Raw genomic sequence first — 16540 nt, forward strand, 5'->3', positions numbered from 1 at the left:
GTCTCTCCAGCACATCTAGTGCCATCCACCTGACCTAAACCTCTGCTAATTTGTTTCCCACTGTATCACTTTACCTTTTCCCTTCTCTCTTCTGTACCCACCAATATTTTCCCATTCAGACCATGTACTGTCTTCTCCAATCACTCTGTCCCCCCCCCCCCCCCCCACCCCCCACCCCGTGCAGCTACTGCGGGTGTGTACATTTGGCTGTTTGTGTGGTTTCCAAACTAAACCATGTGCATTTTAGATATGTTAGATCCATACACTTTACCTGAAACTAATTCTCTGAGGTACTGAGACTACTGCTTCCTGGCTCAGGGTTTCTATTTTCACCTAACACAGAAGTATTGTCTACAAACAAAAGTGTATGGGACAGGATATTTACCAGTGAATCATTCACACTGGACACCAAAAAGACTGTTGTGTGGCATGTAGACAACCCCCGAGATGGTCCACCAAGGCAGTGTGACTGCAGGAGCATACAGCAAAAACTCTACACAAAAGATGGTCCAGCACTTCTCAGAGCTTACAGTCAAAAATTATCAGGCAAGGTGTCCATATTATGAAAATTAACGTAGGATTAACAAGTGACAAATGCAGTTACCAAAGCAAATTAGATGATGAGCATGCCATCAGTATTATAGCTCTATAGGAAATGCATTTAGGTGATAATTCAGCAGCTACATGCAAGATTACGCAATATAAAGCAATATCAATACTCCTCTCAATTGTTAGGTGCTACCACAATAAATGAAAAAAGAAACAGCTCTTGGATTATGCTGGCTTAAGCTGTCAGAAAATTAGTGATGTAGAAGTAATTAGGATAAAACTCAAAGGCCTGGTTATTACATCAGTCCACAAATCACCTAACGGAAAGTGTCTGACACTAGTCTTACACACAGCAACTAGACAGCACGTATATGTTTAAGATTTTAATTCCAAAACAAAACCCGGAGATACATAAATAGAGACAAAAATAGAGAACCATTGTTCGAATGGATCAACACACGAGAAATTATCTAAGTTTGATGCCAAGGAATTTAAAACGTTTTGGGCAGGCAGATGGAAACTGATACAAAACCTGACCCATCCATCTTTTCCACTGATGAGAACAAATTACCACTGAATCACTCAATAGTAGTACTGAAACATTTTTCAAGGAGTGTACATTGGCTCACAAAAGTTATCATTGGTGCTGAAATATCAGTTACAAAATACATTGATAAACCCACATGGAAATTTGAAAAAGCTAACTTGACACAATACACCCAGGAAGTGGAGAGCAACCCACACTGGACACCTCAAAAGGCAGAACATTGGGAATTATTGTAGATGTAGCTAAATGGAATATCTCAAGGGAAGTAACAAAATAATGTGTACTAGGATGGGACAAACCTGCCCAAGTCCTCTACAAAGGATACCAAGGGTCTAAATAATGTTTTGATAACATTTTGTATTTGAAAATATTTGTGTGTATAAATTGTTCATGTTGATGTAAATTTGACAATTTAAGAAATGGTCATGCGTAGGAACAATGTAAGAAATAAGCGTTATGTAAAAGCCAGTGTGCTTTTGTTTGAAACGAAAATAGCTGTGGGGAGTGGAAAAGGTGCGAAAGGCGAATTGGCGTGCTACCTTGAGCAAGTGTGGGAAGTAAGTCACACAGTCTGTAGGCAGCAGTGATTGAGGTAACTCCTTTGTGGAGCAGAAGCTTTGCCTGCAGATTTTCATAAAAAGCCTCGGTTGAAGACTGCAAACAGCTTACAGCATAGCTGCGAGTTGTTGAGCTACTGTATGTAAAACTGAATGAAGCCAAGAAGAGAAATTGAGCCCATACAGCAAGAAACTTGCAGGCCATAGTGTGGGTAGTGTAGCCGTCATAACTGTTCGCCACACCCAAGCCTACAGCCCCCAGATAAGATTTTTTTCTATTTTTACCTTTGTACAGCATGAACCATTAATTTAAACTGTGATTTAATAATCATTCTTGAACTTTACGGAAACTGGCTCACCCTGTCATTTCATCCTAATCATACATCTGTATAGGGTTCCTTCCTGGTGTTTGATTAATCTGAGTGTCCTGTTTTACAGACTTATGAAGTGCCAAGTTAATATAAAGAGGAACCATTTAAATTGCTTTAGTGTAAATAATAAAAATGTTTTCTTAACTATTGCAAAGTGTTATAGTTTGCTTACATAAAATTCAATCAGAGTGAAGTGCCAAGTTAATATAAAGAGGCACCATTTAAATTGCTTTAGTGTAAATAATAAAAATGTTTTCTTAACTATTGCAAAGTGTTATAGTTTGCTTACATAAAATTCAATCAGAGTGAAGCCAAGTTACTAGAACCTGTTAGATGGCTATACAGAATTAGTTCAAAGAATAATAGCTTTTGAAAGTAAATTTCACCAAGAAAGAGGTTTTCTTTAAGTGAAATGTTCAGTTAAAAAGTGTGTGCTTTAGTGTCTAAGTATTTAAGTTTCTTGATAATGGAAAGTGCTTTTCTAAAGGTTGTTCCCCCCACTGCGGCTAATTTTTTTTACCTTCCTTGATGTTATCTACTGGGCTTTTTCTTTTTTAAAAACATAATGTATAAAGATGTAGCCCATAATTGTTTAAGTGGGGTAATTTATTTGAAGAGCCAAACTAAACAGTAGCAAGAAAGTAGGCAAAATTCACATTTCTGCTTCTCCAATACTTCACTATTTCATTGCCAGGATAGGTTGGTGACCATTAAGTACATGTTTTAAACCACTAAATGAACTCGGAAATGAGTTGTCCTAGCTTCAGTATATTATTATTCATACTGTGTTTCTATCTAGCCACTGGGTAAGATCTTAGGAAAAGAAGTGAATAGTCCAATTTACTTATCCATTAGATGCAACACATGGTAAATCCTGTAAGAAGGATAACTCTATTGATTATCTTTCCCTATAAACAGGACTAACCTTCCATAGTGTATTTTATTTGGAAACTAAACTAAATTTTAGTAAGAGGGTTATACGTGGCAACATAGAGACATGGCTTCTGTTATTTACGTAAAAGCATACTAATATCATAATGGTAGTGTTATAAGGTCCTATTAATGTGTGGTCATGACATTTGTTAAATGTCTCACCACATTCCTATTGAAACTATTTACTCTTCTTGTAAATAACACTTATGACAATTTTATACAAATGTCCACTAAGACTTTGCTCGTCAACTTTCATTTAGGTAACAGCAATCTTTTAGATGTATTTAAATCAGTACTGTTAAGAAATACTGACTAGCTTTATTTTCAAGAATCTCAAGTTTAAGTTATACATACTGTTATCCTCCAATAAGAATCATTGGCCGATTCTTCATCTTTGACAGGTTCATCATGCCTGCAATGCAAAACATTATCTTTTGTTTTAACAGATGAAATCCAACTTTTAAATTTAATAAATGCTTATACAAACATAAAGTTTCTTCAAAAAATGTATTTATGACAACTTCCTGTCACAGATAATTTTCACTGAATGTTGCAAACCAGTTATATTGCTGATGAGAAGCAAATGTTGATCTTTTCCCTCTCTTCCTTCACCATCTCCTGTTTTGTTCACCTTGACATATTTCTACCAAAAAGACTACCCTAATGGATCCACTGCTTATATTTAACACACAGTAAATTCAGTTCAAATATTTCCTTAACACAGGATGTGCATTGACGAGCTTGAATTAATCAGAAAAATATAAACAGATACTAACCGTTCCACAGCTCTTACAAAATACTTGCATTAAGTAATCATCAAAGCTACTTTTTGTACAGCAAGAGGACTAACAGTCAAAATGGTGCTACATGCTACAGGCAGTGCAATACAATTTATTTTACTCATTGCTACAGCAATAAATGTACTTATAAAAATATATATAAAAACAAAGATGAGGTGACTTACCGAACAAAAGCGCTGGCAGGTCGATAGACACACAAACAAACACAAACACACACACAAAATTCAAGCTTTCGCAACAAACTGTTGCCTCATCAGGAAAGAGGGAAGGAGAGGGGAAGACGAAAGGAAGTGGGTTTTAAGGGAGAGGGTAAGGAGTCATTCCAATCCCGGGAGCGGAAAGACTTACCTTAGGGGGAAAAAAGGACAGGTATGTCTGCTTGTGTCTGTATGTGTGGATGGATATGTGCGTGTGTGCGAGGGATACCTGTCCTTTTTTCCCCCTAAGGTAAGTCTTTCCGCTCCCGGGATTGGAATGACTCCTTACCCTCTCCCTTAAAACCCACTTCCTTTCGTCTTCCCCTCTCCTTCCCTCTTTCCTGATGAGGCAACAGTTTGTTGCGAAAGCTTGAATTTTGTGTGTGTGTTTGTGTTTGTTTGTGTGTCTATCGACCTGCCAGCACTTTTGTTCGGTAAGTCACCTCATCTTTGTTTTTATATATAATTTTTCCCACGTGGAATGTTTCCTTCCATTATACTTATAAAAATATTCAGACTTAGACTATAATCAAATACAGAGAGAGAAAATATTCTAACTAAAGAGATATAGCAGCCATAGGCAGAAACAAATTAAAAAACTGATACTAATCTTAGCTTTGAGGACCAAAAGTTTCTTCATCTGGAAAATGTAAAAAGAGAAATGAGACTGTTCAAGAATTAAGGATGAAATTCCAGGATCTTGGGTCAAGGAAGATGGATGGTTAAATGAATGAAAAAACTAGACTGGACATAATGAAATTCAGTTGCGAAAGAGCAGCAGATGATGTAATTTTAAATGCTGAGAAATAAGATCTCTTCAAGAGGAGCCACCAAAAGGTCAAATAAGTGAAGAACAAGCTGAAAATACCGGTAAATGGGCTAAAATGGCGGCAAATAGATAAAGGAAACAGAAAGGAAGTGCTGAAGAACAGGCAACCAAACAACAACAACAACAACAACAACAATAATAATGAAACTTCCTGGCAGATTAAAACTGTGTGCCCGACCGAGACTCGAACTCGGGACCTTTGCCTTTCGCGGGCAAGTGCTCTACCAACTGAGCTACCGAAGCACGACTCACGCCCGGTACTCACAGCTTTACTTCTGCCAGTACCTCGTCTCCTACCTTCCAAACTTTACAGAAGCTCTCCTGCGAACCTTGCAGAACTAGCACTCCTGAAAGAAAGGATATTGCGGAGACATGGCTTAGCCACAGCCTGGGGGATGTGGCTAAGCCATGTCTTATGCCTAATGATGAACTATAAGCTGGACAGAACAGAGGTTCCTCAAAGGAGCATTATTAGAAAATAATGGTTGCAATACAGGCTACAGATGGCTGGAAAATGAGAAGTAATGAGGAGATCTACAAAAATTTTGAAAAAATATCAGAAGTAATGGCTAAAAGAAGATTAATCTTTTTTTAGAGACCTCTACTGAATGAGTAGTTCTGGAAGAAGGAATCAATGATAGCATGGATTACAGAAATAAGAAAGAAACAACATCAAACAATCAGAAATAATAGAAAGAAACCTTTTTACAGATAAAATACTGAATTTAAAAGGATCATCACCTCTCTCAATAAGACCGTGAAAACCGGAAATAAATTTCATAAATATGATATTGCGAAGCTCAAAATCAATCAAAACGTATTGGAACAATGCCACCAGTAACTGACAGTTGAATCCCATAAATGGGCAGACATTGCCTCCATGATCCAACAAGCAGCTAATACTACAATCCTGACAGCTAAAAAGAGGAATCATACATGGTGGAATGAGGTTTGTGGTGAGCCGGTGGCCCAAACAGCAAGTGCATGGAAAAAGTGGAACTCTACCAGGAGACCTGATGATTTTGATGTATTCCATGAAGTTCGAAAATATGCAGCCAGAACTCTACGAGGGGCTAAGCAACTGCGTGAGAAACAACAGTTAGAACAGATCGATCAGCGTTTCCAGATAAACAATGTCAGAGACTTCTATCAGACGTTCAAATCAAACTTGAAAGGATACCAAGCCCCTAGTTTTTGTATTAGAGACGGAAATGGAAAGCTGAGTGTTGTGTACATAGTTCCGCGTATTCAACACGTACACAAATTTCCCACTAGAGTGCGCCCCGCTAAGCACAACAGCGCAGGCGCAGCACTCGTCCATCTCCGCACTACGAGATGGCGCTGCCATAGTGACGGACCAAATTCTGCTTCCGCTGATCCGCGTATTAATATGTAACGCAGCCAATGAGATTGCTGCTAACATAGAACACTTTCTCCTCGCGCATCACACTCGCGCAGTGATACATGAACGTGCGAGGTATTATAACGAGTGTAAAGACCTTCGATCAGTCAGTCTGCATTTGTCTGCACCAGTCTGCATTAGTCTGTACCAGTCTGCATTAGTCTGTACCAGTCTATACGAGTTCTACAATTGTCTGTACCAGTCCATAGTCAAGATCCAGTCTGCGCCTAATAAGATTACCATATTCCTGTACATAGCCATGAAGATAAATGTATAGAGACTTTTGTCAAGTATCCGAGATATATGTGAGAATAAGATTAAAGGACCAATACCAAACGAACTTCAGATTGTCAATTGTAAATAGCATTCAGAACCAAGTTAAGTAGTTTTTTATATTTGTTATTATTTTAATAAATGTATGCAAAAATTAAACAAGTTCTGTTTAAAGTTGGTCACCGTCAATCTGCTACTATAAGCGTGCAAGTGGCATTTCTATCGTCTGACCTAATGGCAGAAGATAAACATGCCATGATAAGACCACGAGACATATTGCTGACACTCACTTACTTCGTTAGAGCAACAAGTCAAATAATCTGATGGTGTGTGTACTGAAGGTCTTACAGTACGCACACCACACTCAGCCTGACCAACAAAGAAAACTGCAAGATCATGTCTCGTTACTTTGAAAACCTACTTAATTGTGTTAAACCGAAAGAAAAATTCCCTGTATGTGCCCCAATCCACAAACTACCCCTCATCTCCATCTAGTAAAGAGGAGACCAAAGAGATCATCAACAACTTTAAGAATAATAAGGCAGCTGGAGAGGATTCAATAGTGGTGGAACTACTGAAGCTGGCAAATAATGAAACTCTAGATATACTAGTCCAACTTTTTGAGGAGATCTGGAGAGCTGGGATGATACCAACTGAATGGCAGTCAGCTATAATCCATCGTATACACAAAAAAGGTGATAAATAGAATGTCAATAACTATAAGGGTATCTCATTAGTATCTGTTCCATACAAGATTCTCTCCAAAGTGATACAGAATAGAATAGAAGATCATTGTAACCAACTGATTGGGGACTATCAAGCTGGTTTCCGAAAGGGCGATTCTTGCGCAGAACAGATCTTTAACCTGAAGAACATCATCAGGTACAAAAAAAATTGGAAAAATAACTATGTGGTCACGTTTGTTGATTTTCAGAAAGTATATGACTCCATCGACTGACAGGCATTAATGAATATTTTGGAAAAGTTTGGGGTGGATAATACATCAAGAAAGCTGATCAAACAAACTCTTACTAACACAGTGTCAAAAATTAAATTTATGGGTGAGGTATCTGAACCCTTTACAATCAGAACGGACATAAGACGAGGAGATGGACTATCCCTCTCCTTTTCAATTGTGTCTTGGAAAAGGTCATTCAGGAGTGGAGAAAGTTATTAGCCCAAGGAGAAACAAATGAAGAGTGGTTCAGACTTGGTCCTAAGAACAAAGGGGTGTGCATTGACTGCCTAGATTTTGCGGCTGACCTGGCCATTTTTGCTAACAACATAGAGTCAGCAGTCAACAAGATAAATAGGCTGTCAGAAATTGCTGAAAAAAGTTAGACTCCAGATCTCTATTCAAAAAACAGAATATATGACGAACATCTGTGATGCACCTGAATGGATGATAACCAACCTGGAAAAAAATCGGATGAGTTAAGAATTTCAGGTATCTCGGTGAAGTCATCCACCAGGAGAATGGATTAAAAGAAGAAGCAATTGTCGGGATGAGGAAGTTAGACCAAGCATACCAACTGACAAAGAATACTTATAACAAAAAGTCTATGAGTATATGGGCCAAGTTCCAACATTATAATACAGTTGTAAAACCTGAGGGCTTATAAGCATCCAAAACTTTGACCACGAATAGACAAGGTCAAGCTGAGCGGCTGGAAAAGCGTGAGTGTAGGATATTAAGGAAAATCCTAAGGTAATAGATGGGTCGATGGACAATGGCGAATGAGAGCAAATGAGGACTCGTGCAGCAAGACAGAACCTATCACAGCATCCATTACGAAGAAATGATTGTTATTTTATGGTCATCTCATGAAAATAGACGGTGATCGACTAACAAAAAGAATATGGATTTTCATCCTATCTAAGAAAACAAGGCTGAGATGGTTCAAAGAATGTGAAAAAGATCTTAAGCAGATTGGTATCTCAGAGAGAAATTCCTGAAAGGAACAAATTTAGAAGATTGGTGACCAACAACCAAGATTTTAACATGGCATCAACATCCGAAAGACAGTGAGGACCATTATCTGAAGAGCATATAAAGGCACTTCTTGGAGGGGCTCAGAAGATACTGGCAGGAAGTCAAAGCTGGAGCAAGAACAAGACCTGGACACTAGAGTGAAGTCGGTTGTTACCACGCAGTCCATAGAGACTCACCTCGATAAAAAAAATAAATAAATAAAAATAAAAGGCTTTTGATGCAGAAGAAATAGGGGATTGAGAACAACACGAATAGAATAAAAGGGGAAAAACATGAGGAGGAGATGGACGAGTACTGGAAAAACAGGAGACGACAAGGGAAGAAGAAGAAGTGAAGTTATTACATGACGAGAGATGGTGATTGGATTTGATTTGATTCAGTTTTCGTTACATACACCGAAAAAATGAGATGATTCTCGAGGGTGTGGAACATGTCAGAATGTGTAACACAAAACATTTTAATATAATGAATACTACCCTGATCATTTGTCACAAGATTGTCAAAATAGGTGAACACAATACAGTAAATTGGAAAACTAATATTTACAGAATTAATACGCTGTCAGAATGAAACATTGTTATGCACTATTAATAAATTTATCATACACAAAATACCTAATATTGACTGTTGCAACCAAGTGCTGTCAAAACTTAAATCTAACATATTTTTACTTTAGCTGGCCTAACAGTCTCTGTTAGGATATTCATCTATAGAGTAGAAGGCATTGCCTATCAAAAAGTCATTCAATCTCTGTTTAAACTGTGCTTTATCTGAAACCAAGTTTTTAATGGTTGCTGGTAATTTATTGAAAATGTGTGTTCCTGAATATTGGACCCCCTTTTGGACCAACATAAGTGATTTTAGGTCTTTATGTAGATTGTTCTTATTCCTAGTATTGATAATATGTATTGAGCTATTTGTTGGAAATATAGATATATAACTTGCAACAAATTTCATTAAGGAGTAAGTATACTGAGAAGCAATGGTTGGAATTCAAAGTTCCTCAAATAGGTTCTACACGATGTTCTTCAAAGACTGGTCCCAGATACTCCATTGCACCATTCACCGAACCTGATAACCCCGAGCCATCAGTAACAAAAATTAAGTCTTGCTTAAGAGATTTACAGCACTACATGCACTTGTTACCAAAGTCTCATTTACTTTTAGAGCTATCTGTTCCACTTCCTTTTTGGCCCCACTTCTCTGTCTTCACTATATCCCATACAGTTCTTATTTTGTTGCCCGATACAATTATCTTTTTCTCTTAATACAGCTACTTCGATTTCTGGATTACTTGATTCAATATTTTGCAGTATTCTTTGTAATGCATTACAATTCTAATATCAGAAATGTTCCTAGATAGTAGATACAGTCTCCTTTTTGCCCCACATGATATCTTTATTCCTTGTGTAATCCATGGTTTATCTTTTGACTTCTGTGTGATCTGAGTTACCTTTAGGGGAAAACAATTTTCAAAAGAGGAGGTAACTTTATTAATAAATGCTTTGTATTTTCCATTTGAGTCAGGTAAACATCTCTCCAGTTCATGTCTTTGAGCAATTTCCTGAATTCCTCAATTTCTGGCTTATTTATTATCCTCCTGTACTCAGATTTAATATTTTTTTATCCTGTCAAGTTTCAACATTTAACACAAGATGCTGCACGTCGTGATCAGATAGTCCATTTACTATTGGTTTTGTGATATGACTTTTTTCCCCTAGATTTGTTCATAAAGATATTATCAATAGCAGTCTCAGAGCATTTACATATCCTAGTTGCAAAGTTCACAACAGGAACTAAATTGAATGATAGTGTTAAAAACACCAGCAACCACTATTTCCTCTTCTCTTGTTTTTTACACTAGCTATTCCTTTCGCTTTGTGAAATGAAGCACTGTCTAGTTCCAAAACACAGGACTAGTATGACAAGGTGAAATGTTCTCAGAGTGCTACATGTATGATAGTAAATGTAATCAGCACTATAGTTGTTTTCTGAGTAGTTATGCTGTGTGTGTTTCATTCAATCAGATGAAATGGAATAAAATCATCAATTTATTTATTTGGGCTCTTTATCACCAAGATACATTCAATGTTGGTTGAGGTTTATCTTTTGAATTCACTCCAGTGTAGATTGTCAAAATTTTATCAGTTGTCAAAGTACTTGTAACACAGTTTCCGAATTTACTGCCATCCAGGAAAGTATCGCACTCAAATTATTCTCAGAGACTAAGAGCTGGCTGAAACCCAGAGTAGAAAGCTCTGACATATTTAGTGATTAATGGAATATATATTGGAAAGGCAGGTTAGACACTGTAGGAGAGGTAGTGTCCATTGTCTCTATTGAGGTCAAAGCTGATTGTGACAGTGAAGTTATCTGGTTGCGTATAACAAGTCTACGTGAAATCAAGTTAATTAATGGATAATCAGCCACCCAGCTCTGCTATGACAGTTTTGGAGCCATTCACAGAAAGTTTACAGCATGTAAATACCTAGATCATGCAATACTAGTTGGAGGTGAATTTAGCCTACTGAGTATAGATGGTAGCCTATGGCTTCATTGCAGGCGGTGCAGTCAATCTTGTGAAGCACTTTTGAATGTGGTTTTCGAAAAATTGTCTTGAGCACCTAGTTTGGCACACCACATGCAATGGAAATATCTTAGACCTTGTAGTTACAAACAGGCCAGATATCATCAATGACTTCAGCATAGAGATGGGGATTAATAATCATGATAACATCATAACAACTAAGGTTACAAAAATTAATAAATCAGTCAAGAAGGTTAGGAAAATGTTCATGCCAGAAAGAGCAGATAAGCAGATGTTAGCATCTTACTTAGACAGAACTGACATCACTTAGTTCCATTAAGATGGACGTACAGAGATTATGGTCAAAGCTTAAACAGATCGTGAATTGCGCTCTCAACAAGTCTGTACCTAGTAAACGAATTAAGGATGCAAAAGAGCCACTGCGGTTTAACAATGAAATTTGGAAAATACTGAGGCAGGAAAAGCTACTGCACTCTTGGTTCAAAAGAGAATGCCAAATGGAAACAAGGAAAGGTTACTACCACTGTCATACCTCAGCAAAAGATCTGGCTGAGAAGCAGGGGAAATTATTGTCCTATGTAAAATCACTAAGTGAGTCAAAGGTTTCCATCAAGTCACTTGACCAGTCTGGTGTGGCAGTAGGAGATAAATGTTTTAAATTTTGCATTTAAGAAATCATTCATGCAAGAGAATCATATAAACATACCGTCATTTGACAATAGCACAAAGACACCTAACAACAGTCACCACAAGAGGCCAGCGCTAGCACAAGTTGTTCACATGATATTCGTTGGACTGTTGCCTGTAAACCCGTGCCATGTCAGTGCTCTTGGAAGAGAGCTGTGGCAGTGACATGGCTCTGTTGTTGTTCCTATGCAGTGATCTGCAAAGACGCGACGGTACGGGACGGGGGGTCGGGTCGAGATTCAAGCAGTGACTAAATACTTCATAAAGAAAGGTATGAAAGCGAAGGACATTCATGCCAATTTCTAGAATACACCAGGGGACTCTGCTCCTTTGTCTTCAACTGTTGCCAAGTGGATAAATGAATTTCAATTTGGTCAGGAGAGCTTAGATGATGATCATCCATGAATAGGTCAGCCAAGATGTGTCACTACTCTAGAAATCATTGCAAAAGTGCACATAATGATCAAGGAGGATCACCAATTTAGAGTGCATGAAATTGCTCACGCTTGCCAGATGTCATCTGAAAGGTATTCACAAGATGGGTGCTGCGACTCTTGACGCTGGGTCAAAAACGCATGAGAATGGACATATCACAACAATGTTTGGCCTGTTTTAGGAGAAACAAACAAGATCTTTTGTGCTGGTTTGTGACCACGAGGAAACTTTGGTTTACTACTATACCCCAGAGACAAATCAACAATCAAGGCAGTGGAAACATGCTGAATCTCCGCCGCCAAACTCCTTCAGCGGGGAAGGACATGGCGTCAGTGTTCTGGGATGCGCCACCAAATTCCTTCAGCGGGGAAGAGCATGGCATCAGTGTTCTGGGATGAGAAGGGGATTCTGTTTGTACATTATCTCCCCACTGGGCAAACAATTACTGGAGAATATTATGCTAACCTTCTGGACAAATTGCAACAAATGATATGCGAAAAAGGCCAGGTTTAATAAGGAAGAAAGTCATCTAGCATCAAGCAAATGCACGCTCGCATGCATGTACCATAGCCATGGTAAAATTACACAAACTAAGGTATGAATTGTTGCCACACGTGCCTCTTCCCTAAACTGAAAATTTTTCTTTGTGGATGAAGATTCACTTAAATGAAGCATTGATAGCCTGAGTTGACAACTATTTTATAGGCCTGGAGGAAAATCATTGTCGAGATGGGATCAAGGTATTGGAACACTGTTGGACCAAGTGAATTAATCTACAAGCAGGGTACATTGAAAAACGAAAAAGTTTCAGTGACATAAGTACTTTTTTTTCTATTCTGCTTCAAGAACTTTTCAAACCACCCTCGTAAGCATCCCTAATGCCTGAAATAATTAAAAACAAATAAGTCGCCAGTTGCAGATGGAATCTCAATTTGGTTTTACAAAGAGTTCTATATGGCATTGGACCCTTACTTAGCTTGTATTTTTTGTGAATCTCTCACCCAGCAGAAAGACCTAAGCAACTGGGGAAAAAAATACAGAGGCGTCTCCTGTATATACGAAGGGCGAAAGAACAGACCCACGAAATTACAGACCAATACCCGTAACATCAGTTTGCTGCAGAATTCTTGAACATATTCTGGGTTTGAATCTAATCAGTTTCACAGAGACCAATAAGTTTGTGTCCACAAATCAGTACAAAGCATCGCTCATGGGCAACTCAGCATGCCCTTTTGTCATACGACGTCTGTTCAAAAAATTCCCAAACTTGCCCACAAAATTTTCTATGCTTATCTTTTAATTACTATGGATTGTCTCCTTCGAAATACTCTCCTCCACAATTGATACACTGCTCCCAATATCATTTCCACTTCCAGGAGCAGTCTTGACACACCTCTTGCTGGGTCGCATAAAGTGCCGTCTGCGAATTTTCTTTTATGTCATCTACCATTGCAAAACTTCATCCTTTTCAACTTTGGAAATAAAAAGAAGTCTGCAGGGGTCATACTATTCTCACAAGGAACATCTCATTCTCATTTGTGAGATCCAAAAAGTTTTTTTGGTCTTGACTCATGAGCCGTGGAATGAACTTGGCGGCAACACAATGCATTCCAAGATGCTGTGTCATTTCATAACATGATCCAATTGAAATGTTACATTCTTCTACAATCTCTCGGACAGTGAATTTTCGACTGCCACACACAATTTCGTTGACGTTCCTGACACAAGCGTCATCAGGGGACATCTAAGAGCGTCCTGAACAAGGATCATTTTTGACTTTTGTAAAGCCATTTTTAAAACGTGTGAATAATACATAACACCAAGTATGGCTTAAGCACTCATCGCTATAGGCTCCCTGCATCAAATGGTGTGTCTGTGTAAAGGTTTTCTTGAGGTTCACGCAAAATTTAATGCAGATGCATTGCTCCTCTAACTTTGCCATCACAAAATTCACAAACCCAGATTCCATATTTCTTGATTTCGGAGAAGCATTTGACATAGTGCCTCACTGCAGACTTTTAACAAAGGTACAAGCACATGGAATAGGTTCCCAGACATGTGAGTGGCTCAAAGACTTCTGAAGTAATAGAACCCACTACATTATCCCGACGGTGAGTGTCCATCAGTGACTAGGGTATCATTAGGATCATTCCAGGGATGCGTGATAGGAGCGCTATTACTCATATTTTCTATGTGCATAACTGATCTGATGGACAAAGTGGACAGTAATCTGTGGTTGTTTGCTGATGATGTTGTGGTGTATGGAAGGTGTCATCGTTGAGTGATTTAGGAGGATAAAAGATGACTTGGACAAAGTTCCCAGTTATTTTGATAAATGACAGCTAACCCTAAATGTAGAAAAATATAAGTTACTGCAGATGAGTTGGAAAAACTAATCCGTAATGCCAGAATCCAGCATTAGTAGTGTCATGAATGAAGTTATATTGTTTCAATATCTGGACATAACGTTGCAATGTGATATGAAATGGAACAGACTTGTGAGGGTCATGGTAGGGAAGGCGAATAATCATCTTTCGTTTGTTGGGTGGATTTTACTACAGTGTGGCTCAGCTGTGATGGACATCACATATAGGATGCTAGTGTCTGGGATCCGCAAGGGGTCGAATTAAAGCAGACATTGAGGTAATTCAGAGGCAGGATACTAGATTTGTTAACAGTAGGTTGAAACCACAACATACAAGTGTTATGGAGATGTTTCTGGAACTCAAATGGGAATCCCTGGAGGGATTTTGAGGAACACTGTGCTGACTGCAGAACAATTCTGCTTGCACCAACATACATTACGCATAGGAACCACGAAGATAAGAGACGACAAATTAGGACTCATAGAGGGGCATATAGACATTCACTTTTTCCTCAGTCGATTGGCAGATGGAATGGGAAAGGAACTGACTACAGTCGAATCAAAATTACTTGATAGTTGGCACTTCAAACGCCAATAAGAGTAGTCAGCATCACACTTGAACTGTCTGCTGTTGCCAAACTCCACCAAAATTGGCCAGTCACTTCCAATTCCTGGTTCAGCATTGTTTCTTGATGTATTTGTATCCTGAATTACGAGGCCGACACTTTTATTATGTATTTCATGACACGCGATAACTACACCAAAAACAACACACATTAACAATGCTAATGAAAGACACACATTTCATTCATAGCACTAACCAAACACTACCGAATAACTCAGCACAAGGTGTAATTCAGTATCATACATATAGTTATCATATTCACAGAGATCATCTTACATTAGATAAGCTTTTCACTACACTGTGTGAAACTGAAATTTTTAAGGTTGCAATTCATAGTTGCAACTGTGTCACTACATTCACATACATAAATACTTCATGCAGTGCTGTGGCATAGCACAATGGTTGGCAGATTAATCTAATGTGTAGCATGTCATAGGTTTGAATCTCATCAATGTAGCAAAATTTTTATTTCTAAATCTAACCAAAAGAGTGTGATTATTATTTTCATTCAATTAATTGGTTTAAATGTATTTTTTTTTATTTTTAATACTTTGCTGCATCATTTTTCATCATTGTTTTGACTGTTCTATTTGGTCTTATTTTTCTTCCTGTCATTATTTCTTCATTTGGAATCTGCCTCAGTCATCTATAATCCACGAACAAGTGCCCACACGGACTGTTCACTGGTTTCTAACATGGCAGCATGTGCAGCTAGAGTAAGGATAGTTACAGGTAACAAATGACAAGGAGAAATTTCAATTTGCTTTCAGCCTTGAAATTGAGTTTTTGTTGTCTTGAGTTTACCCTTAAGGGTTAGCTTTAATCACCATGAACAAAGCGATCATGATATTAGTACTGCTGCAGACTGTTGACCACAATTTTCTCGGCTGGGTTAGGACACAAGTTTACAGTCAGGGATACAAAACGGGTTGTCTGCCCCAGTTCAGTCACTGGTCACTTTAAATCAATAGTCGACAGAGTATCCAACATTTCTGACATACCTTGCACCAGCCACTAGAAAAATTGCTCTGTGTTAAACATTTAACATAATTTGTGAAGTGAGCCGCTTGTTTGTTGTCACCTGTAACCAAACGGTAGCTGGTAGCCAATGTGGCGACATTGTTGCAGCAGGTGATTGATGTCAACTATCAAGTAATTTTATTCAGACTATTGTAGTGAGACAGGGTACCTTCTGCCATGCACCATATGGTGGCTAGTGGAGTATGTATGTAGATGTGGAATCAGTCTTTCCTTCTCATTCCATCTGGAAAGTCTCTCCTAATCTGCAGTTCTGGGTAACTTTCCAAAATCTACCCTTTTTCCTAGACCTATCCTTCACCCCTCTTCATTCCACTTCAACCCTTCTGCCTGAAGAATGAGCTACTGGCTCTGAAAGCTTGCCTAATTATAATCTTCTTTTATGTGTGTG

General features: G+C 38.3%; 1 pseudogene; it reads right to left on the reverse strand.

The window, feature by feature from the left end:
* Nucleotides 1-3313: 3313 nt before the first annotated feature.
* LOC124585883 overlaps nucleotides 3314-16540 on the reverse strand; it is a 64656-nt pseudogene continuing 51429 nt past the window's right edge.

Source organism: Schistocerca americana, unplaced genomic scaffold (assembly GCF_021461395.2).
Source record: "Schistocerca americana isolate TAMUIC-IGC-003095 unplaced genomic scaffold, iqSchAmer2.1 HiC_scaffold_51, whole genome shotgun sequence".
Lineage (NCBI taxonomy): Eukaryota > Metazoa > Arthropoda > Insecta > Orthoptera > Acrididae > Schistocerca > Schistocerca americana.